This window comes from Sus scrofa, chromosome Y (assembly GCF_054392235.1).
Source record: "Sus scrofa isolate SSC_HxYL_T2T_F1_AM1 chromosome Y, Sscrofa_HxYL_maternal_Yorkshire_Landrace_v2.0, whole genome shotgun sequence".
NCBI lineage: Eukaryota > Metazoa > Chordata > Mammalia > Artiodactyla > Suidae > Sus > Sus scrofa.
Window position 1 is genome coordinate 38,366,271 of NC_139402.1, and position 21,730 is coordinate 38,388,000.

Below are 21,730 nucleotides of genomic sequence, written 5' to 3' on the forward strand. Positions count from 1 at the left end.
TTTCCATCAGTCTTCCAAACTCCTATCAAATATGAAAGCATTTTTCCTGAAATAACTCCTCTCTTTGTATGGAGATATTCCACCTTACACAGTGTACCCCTATCTTACCCTTGTCAGCCCTTCACACTGACAGATAACCATCCCATTTCTACTGCGTTCTACATGGTCACAGATTTGACTCCGACATCAACATCTTTTCACCCACCCACACATAAGGGACCGAGTGAAAATTCACTTCTCTGCAGCACACCCCACCTGTGGGATCAGGTCTGCGAGGTTGCTGATGAGGTGGATCTCTCGACTCTTTCTAAGGGGAGTTGGGAAATGAAGTCTCTGCCTCTCCATGTCTCAGTGAATTGGCATCTAAGAAGGGGTCTGAGCACCCTTCAGCAGGGTCTGAATGACAATGCGACAGATTTTAAATATTCGGTCCCCTCAAACCAGTCTCCATTTGGGACCATCCGCCTCCTTCTCTAGACCCTCAATTGCCAGGCCAGAGGCCCCTCTCGTCCAAGAGGGAAACCTCAAGACCTGCCCATGGAGCCCTCACCACATGGCTCACGGAGGAGAAGAAGAGAGACTCCTGAAAGTCCTGACAATTGTGTACCCCACAATCAAGCCAGCAGGGGAACTAGTCACCCCACTTCCATCCAGCCCCCCAGGAGACAGGACGTATTCTTATCAACCTGTGAAATACCCACCAGACATATCCCAGCTTCATTCTCGGGACATTTGTTACTGTGGATAGCTAGTGTGTGCTTTCATCTATTGACGCGTACGTTCAGACGCAGGGAATGGTCCTTCCCCCCGTTCCAATATGTCCTCAGGCTTGATATTGAGGGCTTCGTCCTTGGTTGAAGGTAGAGGGGCCTATTGTCATGGTTTGAGCTCTGGAATGACATTTATCACCCCCGTCATACTTAGGAGGCATTTTTCCCCTGTTGGAAAAGACTGGAAGTGATGAGTTCCCTGGTCCCTTTCAGATATATCATAATCCAAACTCAAGCCTGAGCCGTGGATATTTACTCAGGAGCCTGAGGAGAATGGTGGCCATGAGAAGATTGCTGGAAAGAATACTTATCATCCAAGTGTCCAATACATCCAATGGATCCTCCTTTAATTTAGTATCCACATACCTCCAGATCATGTGCTCAGGCTGCCCGATGTACAACCATTGAGGGGTGAAGTTGAGAGCTTCCCACTTTGGGCCCATCCCTCGCCTCTCTTCTCACAGAAGGCCTGTGGTGTCACAATGCTTGGTGGGCAGCATGCCATTGCCATGGCAACCATTGGGCCTGAACTTCTCAGATGGAAGGCAACTCTGCCTCCTCTGTGCCCACCTGCTCTCTACAGAAGGATGGCTCTTCCCCTGAACGTGTGTCAGGCTCCACACGGTGGTTCAAGAACCGCTTCCGAGGAATACACAGTCCACAATCTCATTGGGAAAGAGTATATGGGATTGAAAAAGACCCACTCCCCAAGGAGCCTGAATAGGAAAACAATGGCCGATGGAGGAAGAACAAAACACGAGCATCCCTGTCTATGGGAGCAGGCTTTTCCACGGAAGGAAACGATGGAATAACTTTTAACCTGATTTCCACCCCATGCCAGTGCAGAAGATATAGGTACCATAGCAAGGCGTTCAAACCTGTCTTCCAGTATGGAGCAGGGATTGGAATGGACACCTTTTGGGAGTCAGGCCCGGAAGGAGAGAAGACTCTGGTACACGTGTGCTGGTTTGTCCCATTTGTGGGATATCCACCTTAAACCAAGACATGTCCTTGGAGCAAGTATCCTGACATTGCCGGTTGCTTGAATCCACAGCTCCTTTTCCTCTCTCTCTCCTTCTTTTCATCTCCTTCTCTCTAGCTCTCTCACTCTCCCCTCTGCCCCCCTTCAATGTCTCTTGAATCCTCCTGCTACAAGTTGACCTGTGGTGATAATGGATGAAATATCTTAGCCAAGAGAATGGTCCAAGTGATCCCACAGCCTTTTCTCCCTGTCAACCTAGGTCTGATCACATATAAAATCCGTGGTGCAGAAAGACGTCCTGTGCTTTGTGGAGAGACCCCAACTAGGCCATCCTTCCACAACACTTCCCATATTCAGCCCTTCCGATGGACACGCTGACCACGTCATATGTACTTCGGTCTCTAGGGTCCCATATTGGACCCAGAGAGCAACACACTTGAAACAACGTTCACATGAGTGCTCTCCCAAGAAATGGCTTCTCTGCAGCATTCCCTCCCTGGTCCATGAGGTATTGTAGATTTGCTCGTGTGTGGATCTCTGGACTCGTTCTTAGGGGATATCGAATATGAAGTCTAGGACTCTTCATGTCTCAATGATTGGGCATCCAAACAATGCTCTGAGCATCCTTGGCTACTTGCCTGGCCAACCATAGCCCAGCGTGCAAGATGTCTGTCAACCAAAACCAGTCTCTATGGAATAGACCTCCTCATCATCTAGCCTCATGATTGTCAGCGACAGAGCCCACTCCCTTCCAGGAGGGAACTTTCAATACCCTCAAATTGCAGGCTACATCACAGGGCTCATGGAAAGTCCTACAATCGACCCACTCTTCCTTCCTTATGATTGTAGACACAACAAACACACTGGCACTGGCCCCAGGCACCACACTCCCAGGAAGCCCTCCAGGAGAGGGAGGGCTTGTTCTTAGCCACCTGTGGAAAAAGCACCTGAAAGAGACCGGTTACATCTTGGTTAAAAGGCCTCTGTTTGGAGGGCTCCCCTGTGGCTTAGGCTATGGAAATATGGATTCAGAAGTGTGGAGCTGAAAATGCCCCATTGGGAATGTCTTCTTCAGCGGTTACCTCCAGGGCCGCATGCTTGCGGGAGAACACTGGGGCATGGTTTCCTTGTTTGTGCCCTGGGATGTCTGGTTTCAAATGGCCATGAAGCGCAATTCTTTTTCCACATGTAGGAACTCCCTTGAGGGATTCTGCCCACTGATCCCCTTAAGATATCGCATTTCATACACCAAGCCTCTAGAATCCACATTTAACTTGGGAGCCTGAGGAGAGTGGTGGCTATGCGTCTACAGATGGAGATAATACTGTTCATCAAAGAGGACCACCCATCTGATGGATCCTCCTTTCCATCAACTTCGACAGACCTCCAGAGCAAGAGCTCATGGTGTCCCTCATTGAACTCTCAAGGTTTGAGGGTGAGAATGTCCCACATATGGCCCATCACACACCTCTTTTCTCACAGAGAGCGTGTTCGGGCGCAAGGCTCCATGGGCATCATATCAGTGCCAAGGCCACCACTGGCACTGCACCATTCAGAAGGAAGGCAACTCCACACACTGGGGAACCCAATTTTCTCTATCATGATGGATCTCTGATAACATGTGTAGCACTTCAGGGTCAAGTGCTTTCTCAGACACTGTCTCACACGAATACACAGTACAGAGTCTCTTTTGGAGAGAAAAGGTGTCATTCCAAACACCCAAACAAAAGTCCCCTGGATAATGACATCAAGGAATGCCTGAGGAAGACCAACCTATGAGCTGCCATTTCAATAGGAAGGGCCTTTTCCGCTTAGGGAAAATAGAGGGTGTCATTTAACTTGACCCACACCTCGTGTTCTTGGAGAAGACATGGGTGCCCAGCAGGGAGGACTGCTTGCAACCGACATATTTCTAGAGATAGGCCAAGAAAGAGTGAAAATCTCATGCAAGAGTCCTGATATAGCCCTTATGTCTAATAGTCCCCGGAAACACAGACAAGGGCTTGGGAAGGAAATTGTGCCCTGGAATGTGGCTTGATTCCAAATCTCATCTCTCTCTCTCTCTGTCTCTCTCACTCTATCTCTCGGCTTCTTCCTCCTTCATATTCTCTCGAATCCTCCTCATCCAAGCTTATCTGTGCTGGTCCAGGTTGGCATATCCCACCCAGGAGAGCAGTCAATTTCTTTCACCTAGATTTTCCATCAGTCTTCCAAACTCCTATCAAATATGAAAGCATTTTTCCTGAAATAACTCCTCTCTTTGTATGGAGGTATTCCACCTTACACAGTGTACCCCTATCTTACCCGTGTCAGCCCTTCACACTGACAGATAACCATCCCATTTCTACTGCGTTCTACATGGTCACAGATTTGACACCGAGATCAACATCTTTTCAACCACCTACACATAAGGGACCGAGTGAAAATTCACTTCTCTGCAGCACACCCCACCTGTGGGATCAGGTCTGCGAGGTTGCTGATGAGGTGGATCTCTCGACTCTTTCTAAGGGGAGTTGGGAAATGAAGTCTCTGCCTCTCCATGTCTCAGTGAATTGGCATCTAAGAAGGGGTCTGAGCACCCTTCAGCAGGGTCTGAATGACAATGCGACAGATTTTAAATATTCGGTCCCCTCAAACCAGTCTCCATTTGGGACCATCCGCCTCCTTCTCTAGACCCTCAATTGCCAGGCCAGAGGCCCCTCTCGTCCAAGAGGGAAACCTCAAGACCTGCCCATGGAGCCCTCACCACATGGCTCACGGAGGAGAAGAAGAGAGACTCCTGAAATTCCTGACAATTGTGTACCCCACAATCAAGCCAGCAGGGGAACTAGTCACCCCACTTCCATCCAGCCCCCCAGGAGACAGGACGTATTCTTATCAACCTGTGAAATACCCACCAGACGTATCCCAGCTTCATTCTCGGGACATTTGTTACTGTGGATAGCTAGTGTGTGCTTTCATCTATTGACGCGTACGTTCAGACGCAGGGAATGGTCCTTCCCCCCGTTCCAATATGTCCTCAGGCTTGATATTGAGGGCTTCGTCCTTGGTTGAAGGCAGAGGGGCCTATTGTCATGGTTTGAGCTCTGGAATGACATTTATCACCCCCGTCATACTTAGGAGGCATTTTTCCCCTGTTGGAAAAGACTGGAAGTGATGAGTTCCCTGGTCCCTTTCAGATATATCATAATCCAAACTCAAGCCTGAGCCGTGGATATTTACTCAGGAGCCTGAGGAGAATGGTGGCCATGAGAAGATTGCTGGAAAGAATACTTATCATCCAAGTGTCCAATACATCCAATGGATCCTCCTTTAATTTAGTATCCACATACCTCCAGATCATGTGCTCAGGCTGCCCGATGTACAACCATTGAGGGGTGACGTTGAGAGCTTCCCATTTGGGCCCATCCATCGCCTCTCTTCTCACAGAAGGCCTGTGGTGTCACAATGCTTGGTGGGCAGCATGCCATTGCCATGGCAACCACTGGGCCTGAACTTCTCAGATGGAAGGCAACTCTGCCTCCTCTGTGCCCACCTGCTCTCTACAGAAGGATGGCTCTTCCCCTGAACGTGTGTCAGGCTCCACACGGTGGTTCAAGAACCGCTTCCGAGGAATCCACAGTCCACAATCTCATTGGGAAAGAGTATATGGGATTGAAAAAGACCCACTCCCCAAGGAGCCTGAATAGGAAAACAATGGCCGATGGAGGAAGAACAAAACACGAGCATCCCTGTCTATGGGAGCAGGCTTTTCCACGGAAGGAAACGATGGAATAACTTTTAACCTGATTTCCACCCCATGCCAGTGCAGAAGATATAGGTACCATAGCAAGGCATTCAAACCTGTCTTCCAGTATGGAGCAGGGATTGGAATGGACACCTTTTGGGAGTCAGGCCCGGAAGGAGAGAAGACTCTGGTACACGTGTGCTGGTTTGTCCCATTTGTGGGATATCCACCTTAAACCAAGACATGTCCTTGGAGCAAGTATCCTGACATTGCCGGTTGCTTGAATCCACAGCTCCTTTTCCTCTCTCTCTCCTTCTTTTCATCTCCTTCTCTCTAGCTCTCTCACTCTCCCCTCTGCCCCCCTTCAATGCCTCTTGAATCCTCCTGCTACAAGTTGACCTGTGGTGATAATGGATGAAATATCTTAGCCAAGAGAATGGTCCAAGTGATCCCACAGCCTTTTCTCCCTGTCAACCTAGGTCTGATCACATATAAAATCCGTGGTGCAGAAAGACGTCCTGTGCTTTGTGGAGAGACCCCAACTAGGCCATCCTTCCACAACACTTCCCATATTCAGCCCTTCCCATGGACACGCTGACCACGTCATATGTACTTCGGTCTCTAGGGTCCCATATTGGACCCAGAGAGCAACACACTTGAAACAACGTTCACATGAGTGCTCTCCCAAGAAATGGCTTCTCTGCAGCATTCCCTCCCTGGTCCATGAGGTATTGTAGATTTGCTCGTGTGTGGATCTCTGGACTCGTTCTTAGGGGATATCGAATATGAAGTCTAGGACTCTTCATGTCTCAATGATTGGGCATCCAAACAATGCTCTGAGCATCCTTGGCTACTTGCCTGGCCAACCATAGCCCAGCGTGCAAGATGTCTGTCAACCAAAACCAGTCTCTATGGAATAGACCTCCTCATCATCTAGCCTCATGATTGTCAGGGACAGAGCCCACTCCCTTCCAGGAGGGAACTTTCAATACCCTCAAATTGCAGGCTACATCTCAGGGCTCATGGAAAGTCCTACAATCGACCCACCCTTCCTTCCTTATGATTGTAGACACAACAAACACACTGGCACTGGCCCCAGGCACCACACTCCCAGGAAGCCCTCCAGGAGAGGGAGGGCTTGTTCTTAGCCACCTGTGGAAAAAGCACCTGAAAGAGACCGGTTACATCTTGGTTAAAAGGCCTCTGTTTGGAGGGCTCCCCTGTGGCTTAGGCTATGGAAATATGGATTCAGAAGTGTGGAGCTGAAAATGCCCCATTGGGAATGTCTTCTTCAGCGGTTACCTCCAGGGCCGCATGCTTGGGGGAGAGCACTGGGGCATGGTTTCCTTGTTTGTGCCCTGGGATGTCTGGTTTCAAATGGCCATGAAGCGCAATTCTTTTTCCACATGTAGGAACTCCCTTGAGGGATTCTGCCCACTGATCCCCTTAAGATATCGCATTTCATACACCAAGCCTCTAGAATCCACATTTAACTTGGGAGCTTGAGGAGAGTGGTGGCTATGCGTCTACAGATGGAGATAATATTGTGCATCAAAGAGGACCACCCATCTGATGGATCCTCCTTTCCATCAACTTCGACAGACCTCCAGAGCAAGAGCTCATGGTGTCCCTCATTGAACTCTCAAGGTTTGAGGGTGAGAATGTCCCACATGTGGCCCATCACACACCTCTTTTCTCACAGAGAGCGTGTTCGGGCACAAGGCTCCATGGGCATCATATCAGTGCCTAGGCCACCACTGGCACTGCACCATTCAGAAGGAAGGCAACTCCACACACTGGGGAACCCAATTTTCTCTATCATGATGGATCTCTGATAACATGTGTAGCACTTCAGGGTCAAGTGCTTTCTCAGACACTGTCTCACACGAATACACAGTACAGAGTCTCTTTTGGAGAGAAAAGGTGTCATTCCAAACACCCAAACAAAAGTCCCCTGGATAATGACATCAAGGAATGCCTGAGGAAGACCAACCTATGAGCTGCCATTTCAATAGGAAGGGCCTTTTCCGCTTAGGGAAAATAGAGGGTGTCATTTAACTTGACCCACACCTCGTGTTCTTGGAGAAGACATGGGTGCCCGGCAGGGAGGACTGCTTGCAACCGACATATTTCTAGAGATAGGCCAAGAAAGAGTGAAAATCTCATGCAAGAGTCCTGATATAGCCCTTATGTCTAATAGTCCCCGGAAACACAGACAAGGGCTTGGGAAGGAAATTGTGCCCTGGAATGTGGCTTGTATCCAAATCTCATCTCTCTCTCTCTGTCTCTCTCACTCTATCTCTCGGCTTCTTCCTCCTTCACATTCTCTCGAATCCTCCTCATCCAAGCTTATCTGTGCTGGTCCAGGTTGGCATATCCCACCCAGGAGAGCAGTCAATTTCTTTCACCTAGATTTTCCATCAGTCTTCCAAACTCCTATCAAATATGAAAGCATTTTTCCTGAAATAACTCCTCTCTTTGTATGGAGGTATTCCACCTTACACAGTGTACCCCTATCTTACCCTTGTCAGCCCTTCACACTGACAGATAACCATCCCATTTCTACTGCGTTCTACATGGTCACAGATTTGACTCCGACATCAACATCTTTTCACCCACCCACAAAAAAGGGACCGAGTGGAAATTCACTTCTCTGCAGCACACCCCACCTGTGGGATCAGGTCTGCGAGGTTGCTGATGAGGTGGATCTCTCGACTCTTTCTAAGGGGAGTTGGGAAATGAAGTCTCTGCCTCTCCATGTCTCAGTGAATTGGCATCTAAGAAGGGGTCTGAGCACCCTTCAGCAGGGTCTGAATGACAATGCGACAGATTTTAAATATTCGGTCCCCTCAAACCAGTCTCCATTTGGGACCATCCGCCTCCTTCTCTAGACCCTCAATTGCCAGGCCAGAGGCCCCTCTCGTCCAAGAGGGAAACCTCAAGACCTGCCCATGGAGCCCTCACCACATGGCTCACGGAGGAGAAGAAGAGAGACTCCTGAAATTCCTGACAATTGTGTACCCCACAATCAAGCCAGCAGGGGAACTAGTCACCCCACTTCCATCCAGCCCCCCAGGAGACAGGACGTATTCTTATCAACCTGTGAAATACCCACCAGACGTATCCCAGCTTCATTCTCGGGACATTTGTTACTGTGGATAGCTAGTGTGTGCTTTCATCTATTGACGCGTACGTTCAGACGCAGGGAATGGTCCTTCCCCCCGTTCCAATATGTCCTCAGGCTTGATATTGAGGGCTTCGTCCTTGGTTGAAGGCAGAGGGGCCTATTGTCATGGTTTGAGCTCTGGAATGACATTTATCACCCCCGTCATACTTAGGAGGCATTTTTCCCCTGTTGGAAAAGACTGGAAGTGATGAGTTCCCTGGTCCCTTTCAGATATATCATAATCCAAACTCAAGCCTGAGCCGTGGATATTTACTCAGGAGCCTGAGGAGAATGGTGGCCATGAGAAGATTGCTGGAAAGAATACTTATCATCCAAGTGTCCAATACATCCAATGGATCCTCCTTTAATTTAGTATCCACATACCTCCAGATCATGTGCTCAGGCTGCCCGATGTACAACCATTGAGGGGTGACGTTGAGAGCTTCCCACTTTGGGCCCATCCCTCGCCTCTCTTCTCACAGAAGGCCTGTGGTGTCACAATGCTTGGTGGGCAGCATGCCATTGCCATGGCAACCACTGGGCCTGAACTTCTCAGATGGAAGGCAACTCTGCCTCCTCTGTGCCCACCTGCTCTCTACAGAAGGATGGCTCTTCCCCTGAACGTGTGTCAGGCTCCACACGGTGGTTCAAGAACCGCTTCCGAGGAATACACAGTCCACAATCTCATTGGGAAAGAGTATATGGGATTGAAAAAGACCCACTCCCCAAGGAGCCTGAACAGGAAAACAATGGCCGATGGAGGAAGAACAAAACACGAGCATCCCTGTCTATGGGAGCAGGCTTTTCCACGGAAGGAAACGATGGAATAACTTTTAACCTGATTTCCACCCCATGCCAGTGGAGAAGATATAGGTACCATAGCAAGGCGTTCAAACCTGTCTTCCAGTATGGAGCAGGGATTGGAATGGACACCTTTTGGGAGTCAGGCCCGGAAGGAGAGAAGACTCTGGTACACGTGTGCTGGTTTGTCCCATTTGTGGGATATCCACCTTAAACCAAGACATGTCCTTGGAGCAAGTATCCTGACATTGCCGGTTGCTTGAATCCACAGCTCCTTTTCCTCTCTCTCTCCTTCTTTTCATCTCCTTCTCTCTAGCTCTCTCACTCTCCCCTCTGCCCCCCTTCAATGCCTCTTGAATCCTCCTGCTACAAGTTGACCTGTGGTGATAATGGATGAAATATCTTAGCCAAGAGAATGGTCCAAGTGATCCCACAGCCTTTTCTCCCTGTCAACCTAGGTCTGATCACATATAAAATCCGTGGTGCAGAAAGACGTCCTGTGCTTTGTGGAGAGACCCCAACTAGGCCATCCTTCCACAACACTTCCCATATTCAGCCCTTCCGATGGACACGCTGACCACGTCATATGTACTTCGGTCTCTAGGGTCCCATATTGGACCCAGAGAGCAACACACTTGAAACAACGTTCACATGAGTGCTCTCCCAAGAAATGGCTTCTCTGCAGCATTCCCTCCCTGGTCCATGAGGTATTGTAGATTTGCTCGTGTGTGGATCTCTGGACTCGTTCTTAGGGGATATCGAATATGAAGTCTAGGACTCTTCATGTCTCAATGATTGGGCATCCAAACAATGCTCTGAGCATCCTTGGCTACTTGCCTGGCCAACCATAGCCCAGCGTGCAAGATGTCTGTCAACCAAAACCAGTCTCTATGGAATAGACCTCCTCATCATCTAGCCTCATGATTGTCAGGGACAGAGCCCACTCCCTTCCAGGAGGGAACTTTCAATACCCTCAAATTGCAGGCTACATCTCAGGGCTCATGGAAAGTCCTACAATCGACCCACCCTTCCTTCCTTATGATTGTAGACACAACAAACACACTGGCACTGGCCCCAGGCACCACACTCCCAGGAAGCCCTCCAGGAGAGGGAGGGCTTGTTCTTAGCCACCTGTGGAAAAAGCACCTGAAAGAGACCGGTTACATCTTGGTTAAAAGGCCTCTGTTTGGAGGGCTCCCCTGTGGCTTAGGCTATGGAAATATGGATTCAGAAGTGTGGAGCTGAAAATGCCCCATTGGGAATGTCTTCTTCAGCGGTTACCTCCAGGGCCGCATGCTTGGGGGAGAGCACTGGGGCATGGTTTCCTTGTTTGTGCCCTGGGATGTCTGGTTTCAAATGGCCATGAAGCGCAATTCTTTTTCCACATGTAGGAACTCCCTTGAGGGATTCTGCCCACTGATCCCCTTAAGATATCGCATTTCATACACCAAGCCTCTAGAATCCACATTTAACTTGGGAGCTTGAGGAGAGTGGTGGCTATGCGTCTACAGATGGAGATAATATTGTGCATCAAAGAGGACCACCCATCTGATGGATCCTCCTTTCCATCAACTTCGACACACCTCCAGAGCAAGAGCTCATGGTGTCCCTCATTGAACTCTCAAGGTTTGAGGGTGAGAATGTCCCACATATGGCCCATCACACACCTCTTTTCTCACAGAGAGCGTGTTCGGGCACAAGGCTCCATGGGCATCATATCAGTGCCTAGGCCACCACTGGCACTGCACCATTCAGAAGGAAGGCAACTCCACACACTGGGGAACCCAATTTTCTCTATCATGATGGATCTCTGATAACATGTGTAGCACTTCAGGGTCAAGTGCTTTCTCAGACACTGTCTCACACGAATACACAGTACAGAGTCTCTTTTGGAGAGAAAAGGTGTCATTCCAAACACCCAAACAAAAGTCCCCTGGATAATGACATCAAGGAATGCCTGAGGAAGACCAACCTATGAGCTGCCATTTCAATAGGAAGGGCCTTTTCCGCTTAGGGAAAATAGAGGGTGTCATTTAACTTGACCCACACCTCGTGTTCTTGGAGAAGACATGGGTGCCCAGCAGGGAGGACTGCTTGCAACCGACATATTTCTAGAGATAGGCCAAGAAAGAGTGAAAATCTCATGCAAGAGTCCTGATATAGCCCTTATGTCTAATAGTCCCCGGAAACACAGACAAGGGCTTGGGAAGGAAATTGTGCCCTGGAATGTGGCTTGTATCCAAATCTCATCTCTCTCTCTCTGTCTCTCTCACTCTATCTCTCGGCTTCTTCCTCCTTCACATTCTCTCGAATCCTCCTCATCCAAGCTTATCTGTGCTGGTCCAGGTTGGCATATCCCACCCAGGAGAGCAGTCAATTTCTTTCACCTAGATTTTCCATCAGTCTTCCAAACTCCTATCAAATATGAAAGCATTTTTCCTGAAATAACTCCTCTCTTTGTATGGAGGTATTCCACCTTACACAGTGTACCCCTATCTTACCCTTGTCAGCCCTTCACACTGACAGATAACCATCCCATTTCTACTGCGTTCTACATGGTCACAGATTTGACTCCGACATCAACATCTTTTCACCCACCCACAAAAAAGGGACCGAGTGGAAATTCACTTCTCTGCAGCACACCCCACCTGTGGGATCAGGTCTGCGAGGTTGCTGATGAGGTGGATCTCTCGACTCTTTCTAAGGGGAGTTGGGAAATGAAGTCTCTGCCTCTCCATGTCTCAGTGAATTGGCATCTAAGAAGGGGTCTGAGCACCCTTCAGCAGGGTCTGAATGACAATGCGACAGATTTTAAATATTCGGTCCCCTCAAACCAGTCTCCATTTGGGACCATCCGCCTCCTTCTCTAGACCCTCAATTGCCAGGCCAGAGGCCCCTCTCGTCCAAGAGGGAAACCTCAAGACCTGCCCATGGAGCCCTCACCACATGGCTCACGGAGGAGAAGAAGAGAGACTCCTGAAATTCCTGACAATTGTGTACCCCACAATCAAGCCAGCAGGGGAACTAGTCACCCCACTTCCATCCAGCCCCCCAGGAGACAGGACGTATTCTTATCAACCTGTGAAATACCCACCAGACGTATCCCAGCTTCATTCTCGGGACATTTGTTACTGTGGATAGCTAGTGTGTGCTTTCATCTATTGACGCGTACGTTCAGACGCAGGGAATGGTCCTTCCCCCCGTTCCAATATGTCCTCAGGCTTGATATTGAGGGCTTCGTCCTTGGTTGAAGGCAGAGGGGCCTATTGTCATGGTTTGAGCTCTGGAATGACATTTATCACCCCCGTCATACTTAGGAGGCATTTTTCCCCTGTTGGAAAAGACTGGAAGTGATGAGTTCCCTGGTCCCTTTCAGATATATCATAATCCAAACTCAAGCCTGAGCCGTGGATATTTACTCAGGAGCCTGAGGAGAATGGTGGCCATGAGAAGATTGCTGGAAAGAATACTTATCATCCAAGTGTCCAATACATCCAATGGATCCTCCTTTAATTTAGTATCCACATACCTCCAGATCATGTGCTCAGGCTGCCCGATGTACAACCATTGAGGGGTGACGTTGAGAGCTTCCCACTTTGGGCCCATCCCTCGCCTCTCTTCTCACAGAAGGCCTGTGGTGTCACAATGCTTGGTGGGCAGCATGCCATTGCCATGGCAACCATTGGGCCTGAACTTCTCAGATGGAAGGCAACTCTGCCTCCTCTGTGCCCACCTGCTCTCTACAGAAGGATGGCTCTTCCCCTGAACGTGTGTCAGGCTCCACACGGTGGTTCAAGAACCGCTTCCGAGGAATCCACAGTCCACAATCTCATGGGGAAAGAGTATATGGGATTGAAAAAGACCCACTCCCCAAGGAGCCTGAATAGGAAAACAATGGCCGATGGAGGAAGAACAAAACACGAGCATCCCTGTCTATGGGAGCAGGCTTTTCCACGGAAGGAAACGATGGAATAACTTTTAACCTGATTTCCACCCCATGCCAGTGCAGAAGTTATAGGTACCATAGCAAGGCGTTCAAACCTGTCTTCCAGTATGGAGCAGGGATTGGAATGGACACCTTTTGGGAGTCAGGCCCGGAAGGAGAGAAGACTCTGGTACACGTGTGCTGGTTTGTCCCATTTGTGGGATATCCACCTTAAACCAAGACATGTCCTTGGAGCAAGTATCCTGACATTGCCGGTTGCTTGAATCCACAGCTCCTTTTCCTCTCTCTCTCCTTCTTTTCATCTCCTTCTCTCTAGCTCTCTCACTCTCCCCTCTGCCCCCCTTCAATGCCTCTTGAATCCTCCTGCTACAAGTTGACCTGTGGTGATAATGGATGAAATATCTTAGCCAAGAGAATGGTCCAAGTGATCCCACAGCCTTTTCTCCCTGTCAACCTAGGTCTGATCACATATAAAATCCGTGGTGCAGAAAGACGTCCTGTGCTTTGTGGAGAGACCCCAACTAGGCCATCCTTCCACAACACTTCCCATATTCAGCCCTTCCGATGGACACGCTGACCACGTCATATGTACTTCGGTCTCTAGGGTCCCATATTGGACTCAGAGAGCAACACACTTGAAACGTTCACATGAGTGCTCTCCCAAGAAATGGATTCTGTGCAGCAATCCCTCCCTGGTCCATGAGGTATTGTAGATTTGCTCGTGTGTGGATCTCTGGACTCGTTCTTAGGGGATATCGAATATGAAGTCTAGGACTCTTCATGTCTCAATGATTGGGCATCCAAACAATGCTCTGAGCATCCTTGGCTACTTGCCTGGCCAACCATAGCCCAGCGTGCAAGATGTCTGTCAACCAAAACCAGTCTCTATGGAATAGACCTCCTCATCATCTAGCCTCATGATTGTCAGGGACAGAGCCCACTCCCATCCAGGAGGGATCTTTCAATACCCTCAAATTGCAGGCTACGTCCCAGTGCTCATGTAAAGTCCTACAATCGACCCACCCTTCCTTCCTTATGATTGTAGACACAACAAACACACTGGCACTCGCCCCAGGCACCACACTCCCAGGAAGCCCTCCAGGAGAGGGAGGGCTTGTTCTTAGCCACCTGTGGAATAAGCACCTGAAAGAGACCGGTTACATCTTGGTTAAAAGGCCTCTGTTTGGAGGGCTCCCCTGTGGCTTAGGCTATGGAAATATGGATTCAGAAGTGTGGAGCTGAAAATGCCCCATTGGGAATGTCTTCTTCAGCGGTTACCTCCAGGGCCGCATGCTTGGGGGAGAGCACTGGGGCATGGTTTCCTTGTTTGTGCCCTGGGATGTCTGGTTTCAAATGGCCATGAAGCGCAATTCTTTTTCCACATGTAGGAACTCCCTTGAGGGATTCTGCCCACTGATCCCCTTAAGATATCGCATTTCATACACCAAGCCTCTAGAATCCACATTTAACTTGGGAGCCTGAGGAGAGTGGTGGCTATGCGTCTACAGATGGAGATAATATTGTGCATCAAAGAGGACCACCCATCTGATGGATCCTCCTTTCCATCAACTTCGACACACCTCCAGAGCAAGAGCTCATGGTGTCCCTCATTGAACTCTCAAGGTTTGAGGGTGAGAATGTCCCACATATGGCCCATCACACACCTCTTTTCTCACAGAGAGCGTGTTCGGGCACAAGGCTCCATGGGCATCATATCAGTGCCTAGGCCACCACTGGCACTGCACCATTCAGAAGGAAGGCAACTCCACACACTGGGGAACCCAATTTTCTCTATCATGATGGATCTCTGATAACATGTGTAGCACTTCAGGGTCAAGTGCTTTCTCAGACACTGTCTCACACGAATACACAGTACAGAGTCTCTTTTGGAGAGAAAAGGTGTCATTCCAAACACCCAAACAAAAGTTCCCTGGATAATGACATCAAGGAATGCCTGAGGAAGACCAACCTATGAGCTGCCATTTCAATAGGAAGGGCCTTTTCCGCTTAGGGAAAATAGAGGGTGTCATTTAACTTGACCCACACCTCGTGTTCTTGGAGAAGACATGGGTGCCCAGCAGGGAGGACTGCTTGCAACCGACATATTTCTAGAGATAGGCCAAGAAAGAGTGAAAATCTCATGCAAGAGTCCTGATATAGCCCTTATGTCTAATAGTCCCCGGAAACACAGACAAGGGCTTGGGAAGGAAATTGTGCCCTGGAATGTGGCTTGTATCCAAATCTCATCTCTCTCTCTCTCTCTCTCTCACTCTATCTCTCGGCTTCTTCCTCCTTCACATTCTCTCGAATCCTCCTCATCCAAGCTTATCTGTGCTGGTCCAGGTTGGCATATCCCACCCAGGAGAGCAGTCAATTTCTTTCACCTAGATTTTCCATCAGTCTTCCAAACTCCTATCAAATATGAAAGCATTTTTCCTGAAATAACTCCTCTCTTTGTATGGAGGTATTCCACCTTACACAGTGTACCCCTATCTTACCCTTGTCAGCCCTTCACACTGACAGATAACCATCCCATTTCTACTGCGTTCTACATGGTCACAGATTTGACTCCGACATCAACATCTTTTCACCCACCCACAAAAAAGGGACCGAGTGGAAATTCACTTCTCTGCAGCACACCCCACCTGTGGGATCAGGTCTGCGAGGTTGCTGATGAGGTGGATCTCTCGACTCTTTCTAAGGGGACTTGGGAAATGAAGTCTCTGCCTCTCCATGTCTCAGTGAATTGGCATCTAAGAAGGGGTCTGAGCACCCTTCAGCAGGGTCTGAATGACAATGCGACAGATTTTAAATATTCGGTCCCCTCAAACCAGTCTCCATTTGGGACCATCCGCCTCCTTCTCTAGACCCTCAATTGCCAGGCCAGAGGCCCCTCTCGTCCAAGAGGGAAACCTCAAGACCTGCCCATGGAGCCCTCACCACATGGCTCACGGAGGAGAAGAAGAGAGACTCCTGAAATTCCTGACAATTGTGTACCCCACAATCAAGCCAGCAGGGGAACTAGTCACCCCACTTCCATCCAGCCCCCCAGGAGACAGGACGTATTCTTATCAACCTGTGAAATACCCACCAGACGTATCCCAGCTTCATTCTCGGGACATTTGTTACTGTGGATAGCTAGTGTGTGCTTTCATCTATTGACGCGTACGTTCAGACGCAGGGAATGGTCCTTCCCCCCGTTCCAATATGTCCTCAGGCTTGATATTGAGGGCTTCGTCCTTGGTTGAAGGCAGAGGGGCCTATTGTCATGGTTTGAGCTCTGGAATGACATTTATCACCCCCGTCATACTTAGGAGGCATTTTTCCCCTGTTGGAAAAGACTGGAAGTGATGAGTTCCCTGGTCCCTTTCAGATATATCATAATCCAAACTCAAGCCTGAGCCGTGGATATTTACTCAGGAGCCTGAGGAGAATGGTGGCCATGAGAAGATTGCTGGAAAGAATACTTATCATCCAAGTGTCCAATACATCCAATGGATCCTCCTTTAATTTAGTATCCACATACCTCCAGATCATGTGCTCAGGCTGCCCGATGTACAACCATTGAGGGGTGACGTTGAGAGCTTCCCACTTTGGGCCCATCCCTCGCCTCTCTTCTCACAGAAGGCCTGTGGTGTCACAATGCTTGGTGGGCAGCATGCCATTGCCATGGCAACCACTGGGCCTGAACTTCTCAGATGGAAGGCAACTCTGCCTCCTCTGTGCCCACCTGCTCTCTACAGAAGGATGGCTCTTCCCCTGAACGTGTGTCAGGCTCCACACGGTGGTTCAAGAACCGCTTCCGAGGAATACACAGTCCACAATCTCATTGGGAAAGAGTATATGGGATTGAAAAAGACCCACTCCCCAAGGAGCCTGAACAGGAAAACAATGGCCGATGGAGGAAGAACAAAACACGAGCATCCCTGTCTATGGGAGCAGACTTTTCCACGGAAGGAAACGATGGAATAACTTTTAACCTGATTTCCACCCCATGCCAGTGGAGAAGATATAGGTACCATAGCAAGGCGTTCAAACCTGTCTTCCAGTATGGAGCAGGGATTGGAATGGACACCTTTTGGGAGTCAGGCCCGGAAGGAGAGAAGACTCTGGTACACGTGTGCTGGTTTGTCCCATTTGTGGGATATCCACCTTAAACCAAGACATGTCCTTGGAGCAAGTATCCTGACATTGCCGGTTGCTTGAATCCACAGCTCCTTTTCCTCTCTCTCTCCTTCTTTTCATCTCCTTCTCTCTAGCTCTCTCACTCTCCCCTCTGGCCCCTTCAATGTCTCTTGAATCCTCCTGCTACAAGTTGACCTGTGGTGATAATGGATGAAATATCTTAGCCAAGAGAATGGTCCAAGTGATCCCACAGCCTTTTCTCCCTGTCAACCTAGGTCTGATCACATATAAAATCCGTGGTGCAGAAAGACGTCCTGTGCTTTGTGGAGAGACCCCAACTAGGCCATCCTTCCACAACACTTCCCATATTCAGCCCTTCCCATGGACACGCTGACCACGTCATATGTACTTCGGTCTCTAGGGTCCCATATTGGACCCAGAGAGCAACACACTTGAAACAACGTTCACATGAGTGCTCTCCCAAGAAATGGCTTCTCTGCAGCATTCCCTCCCTGGTCCATGAGGTATTGTAGATTTGCTCGTGTGTGGATCTCTGGACTCGTTCTTAGGGGATATCGAATATGAAGTCTAGGACTCTTCATGTCTCAATGATTGGGCATCCAAACAATGCTCTGAGCATCCTTGGCTACTTGCCTGGCCAACCATAGCCCAGCGTGCAAGATGTCTGTCAACCAAAACCAGTCTCTATGGAATAGACCTCCTCATCATCTAGCCTCATGATTGTCAGGGACAGAGCCCACTCCCTTCCAGGAGGGAACTTTCAATACCCTCAAATTGCAGGCTACATCTCAGGGCTCATGGAAAGTCCTACAATCGACCCACCCTTCCTTCCTTATGATTGTAGACACAACAAACACACTGGCACTCGCCCCAGGCACCACACTGCCAGGAAGCCCTCCAGGAGAGGGAGGGCTTGTTCTTAGCCACCTGTGGAAAAAGCACCTGAAAGAGACCGGTTACATCTTGGTTAAAAGGCCTCTGTTTGGAGGGCTCCCCTGTGGCTTAGGCTATGGAAATATGGATTCAGAAGTGTGGAGCTGAAAATGCCCCATTGGGAATGTCTTCTTCAGCGGTTACCTCCAGGGCCGCATGCTTGGGGGAGAGCACTGGGGCATGGTTTCCTTGTTTGTGCCCTGGGATGTCTGGTTTCAAATGGCCATGAAGCGCAATTCTTTTTCCACATGTAGGAACTCCCTTGAGGGATTCTGCCCACTGATCCCCTTAAGATATCGCATTTCATACACCAAGCCTCTAGAATCCACATTTAACTTGGGAGCCTGAGGAGAGTGGTGGCTATGCGTCTACAGATGGAGATAATATTGTGCATCAAAGAGGACCACCCATCTGATGGATCCTCCTTTCCATCAACTTCGACAGACCTCCAGAGCAAGAGCTCATGGTGTCCCTCATTGAACTCTCAAGGTTTGAGGGTGAGAATGTCCCACATATGGCCCATCACACACCTCTTTTCTCACAGAGAGCGTGTTCGGGCACAAGGCTCCATGGGCTTCATATCATTGCCAAGGCCACCACTGGCACTGCACCATTCAGAAGGAAGGCAACTCCACACACTGGGGAACCCAATTTTCTCTATCATGATGGATCTCTGATAACATGTGTAGCACTTCAGGGTCAAGTGCTTTCTCAGACACTGTCTCACACGAATACACAGTACAGAGTCTCTTTTGGAGAGAAAAGGTGTCATTCCAAACACCCAAACAAAAGTCCCCTGGATAATGACATCAAGGAATGCCTGAGGAAGACCAACCTATGAGCTGCCATTTCAATAGGAAGGGCCTTTTCCGCTTAGGGAAAATAGAGGGTGTCATTTAACTTGACCCACACCTCGTGTTCTTGGAGAAGACATGGGTGCCCAGCAGGGAGGACTGCTTGCAACCGACATATTTCTAGAGATAGGCCAAGAAAGAGTGAAAATCTCATGCAAGAGTCCTGATATAGCCCTTATGTCTAATAGTCCCCGGAAACACAGACAAGGGCTTGGGAAGGAAATTGTGCCCTGGAATGTGGCTTGTATCCAAATCTCATCTCTCTCTCTCTCTCTCTCTCACTCTATCTCTCGGCTTCTTCCTCCTTCACATTCTCTCGAATCCTCCTCATCCAAGCTTATCTGTGCTGGTCCAGGTTGGCATATCCCACCCAGGAGAGCAGTCAATTTCTTTCACCTAGATTTTCCATCAGTCTTCCAAACTCCTATCAAATATGAGAGCATTTTTCCTGAAATAACTCCTCTCTTTGTACGGAGGTATTCCACCTTACACAGTGTACCCCTATCTTACCCTTGTCAGCCCTTCACACTGACAGATAACCATCCCATTTGTACTGCGTTCTACATGGTCACAGATTTGACTCCGACATCAACATCTTTTCACCCACCCACACATAAGGGACCGAGTGAAAATTCACTTCTCTGCAGCACACCCCACCTGTGGGATCAGGTCTGCGAGGTTGCTGATGAGGTGGATCTCTCGACTCTTTCTAAGGGGAGTTGGGAAATGAAGTCTCTGCCTCTCCATGTCTCAGTGAATTGGCATCTAAGAAGGGGTCTGAGCACCCTTCAGCAGGGTCTGAATGACAATGCGACAGATTTTAAATATTCGGTCCCCTCAAACCAGTCTCCATTTGGGACCATCCGCCTCCTTCTCTAGACCCTCAATTGCCAGGCCAGAGGCCCCTCTCGTCCAAGAGGGAAACCTCAAGACCTGCCCATGGAGCCCTCACCACATGGCTCACGGAGGAGAAGAAGAGAGACTCCTGAAATTCCTGACAATTGTGTACCCCACAATCAAGCCAGCAGGGGAACTTGTCACCCCACTTCCATCCAGCCCCCCAGGAGACAGGACGTATTCTTATCAACCTGTGAAATACCCACCAGACGTATCCCAGCTTCATTCTCGGGACATTTGTTACTGTGGATAGCTAGTGTGTGCTTTCATCTATTGACGCGTACGTTCAGACGCAGGGAATGGTCCTTCCCCCCGTTCCAATATGTCCTCAGGCTTGATATTGAGGGCTTCGTCCTTGGTTGAAGGCAGAGGGGCCTATTGTCATGGTTTGAGCTCTGGAATGACATTTATCACCCCCGTCATACTTAGGAGGCATTTTTCCCCTGTTGGAAAAGACTGGAAGTGATGAGTTCCCTGGTCCCTTTCAGATATATCATAATCCAAACTCAAGCCTGAGCCGTGGATATTTACTCAGGAGCCTGAGGAGAATGGTGGCCATGAGAAGATTGCTGGAAAGAATACTTATCATCCAAGTGTCCAATACATCCAATGGATCCTCCTTTAATTTAGTATCCACATACCTCCAGATCATGTGCTCAGGCTGCCCGATGTACAACCATTGAGGGGTGACGTTGAGAGCTTCCCACTTTGGGCCCATCCCTCGCCTCTCTTCTCACAGAAGGCCTGTGGTGTCACAATGCTTGGTGGGCAGCATGCCATTGCCATGGCAACCACTGGGCCTGAACTTCTCAGATGGAAGGCAACTCTGCCTCCTCTGTGCCCACCTGCTCTCTACAGAAGGATGGCTCTTCCCCTGAACGTGTGTCAGGCTCCACACGGTGGTTCAAGAACCGCTTCCGAGGAATACACAGTCCACAATCTCATTGGGAAAGAGTATATGGGATTGAAAAAGACCCACTCCCCAAGGAGCCTGAATAGGAAAACAATGGCCGATGGAGGAAGAACAAAACACGAGCATCCCTGTCTATGGGAGCAGGCTTTTCCACGGAAGGAAACGATGGAATAACTTTTAACCTGATTTCCACCCCATGCCAGTGCAGAAGATATAGGTACCATAGCAAGGCGTTCAAACCTGTCTTCCAGTATGGAGCAGGGATTGGAATGGACACCTTTTGGGAGTCAGGCCCGGAAGGAGAGAAGACTCTGGTACAAGTGTGCTGGTTTGTCCCATTTGTGGGATATCCACCTTAAACCAAGACATGTCCTTGGAGCAAGTATCCTGACATTGCCGGTTGCTTGAATCCACAGCTCCTTTTCCTCTCTCTCTCCTTCTTTTCATCTCCTTCTCTCTAGCTCTCTCACTCTCCCCTCTGCCCCCCTTCAATGTCTCTTGAATCCTCCTGCTACAAGTTGACCTGTGGTGATAATGGATGAAATATCTTAGCCAAGAGAATGGTCCAAGTGATCCCACAGCCTTTTCTCCCTGT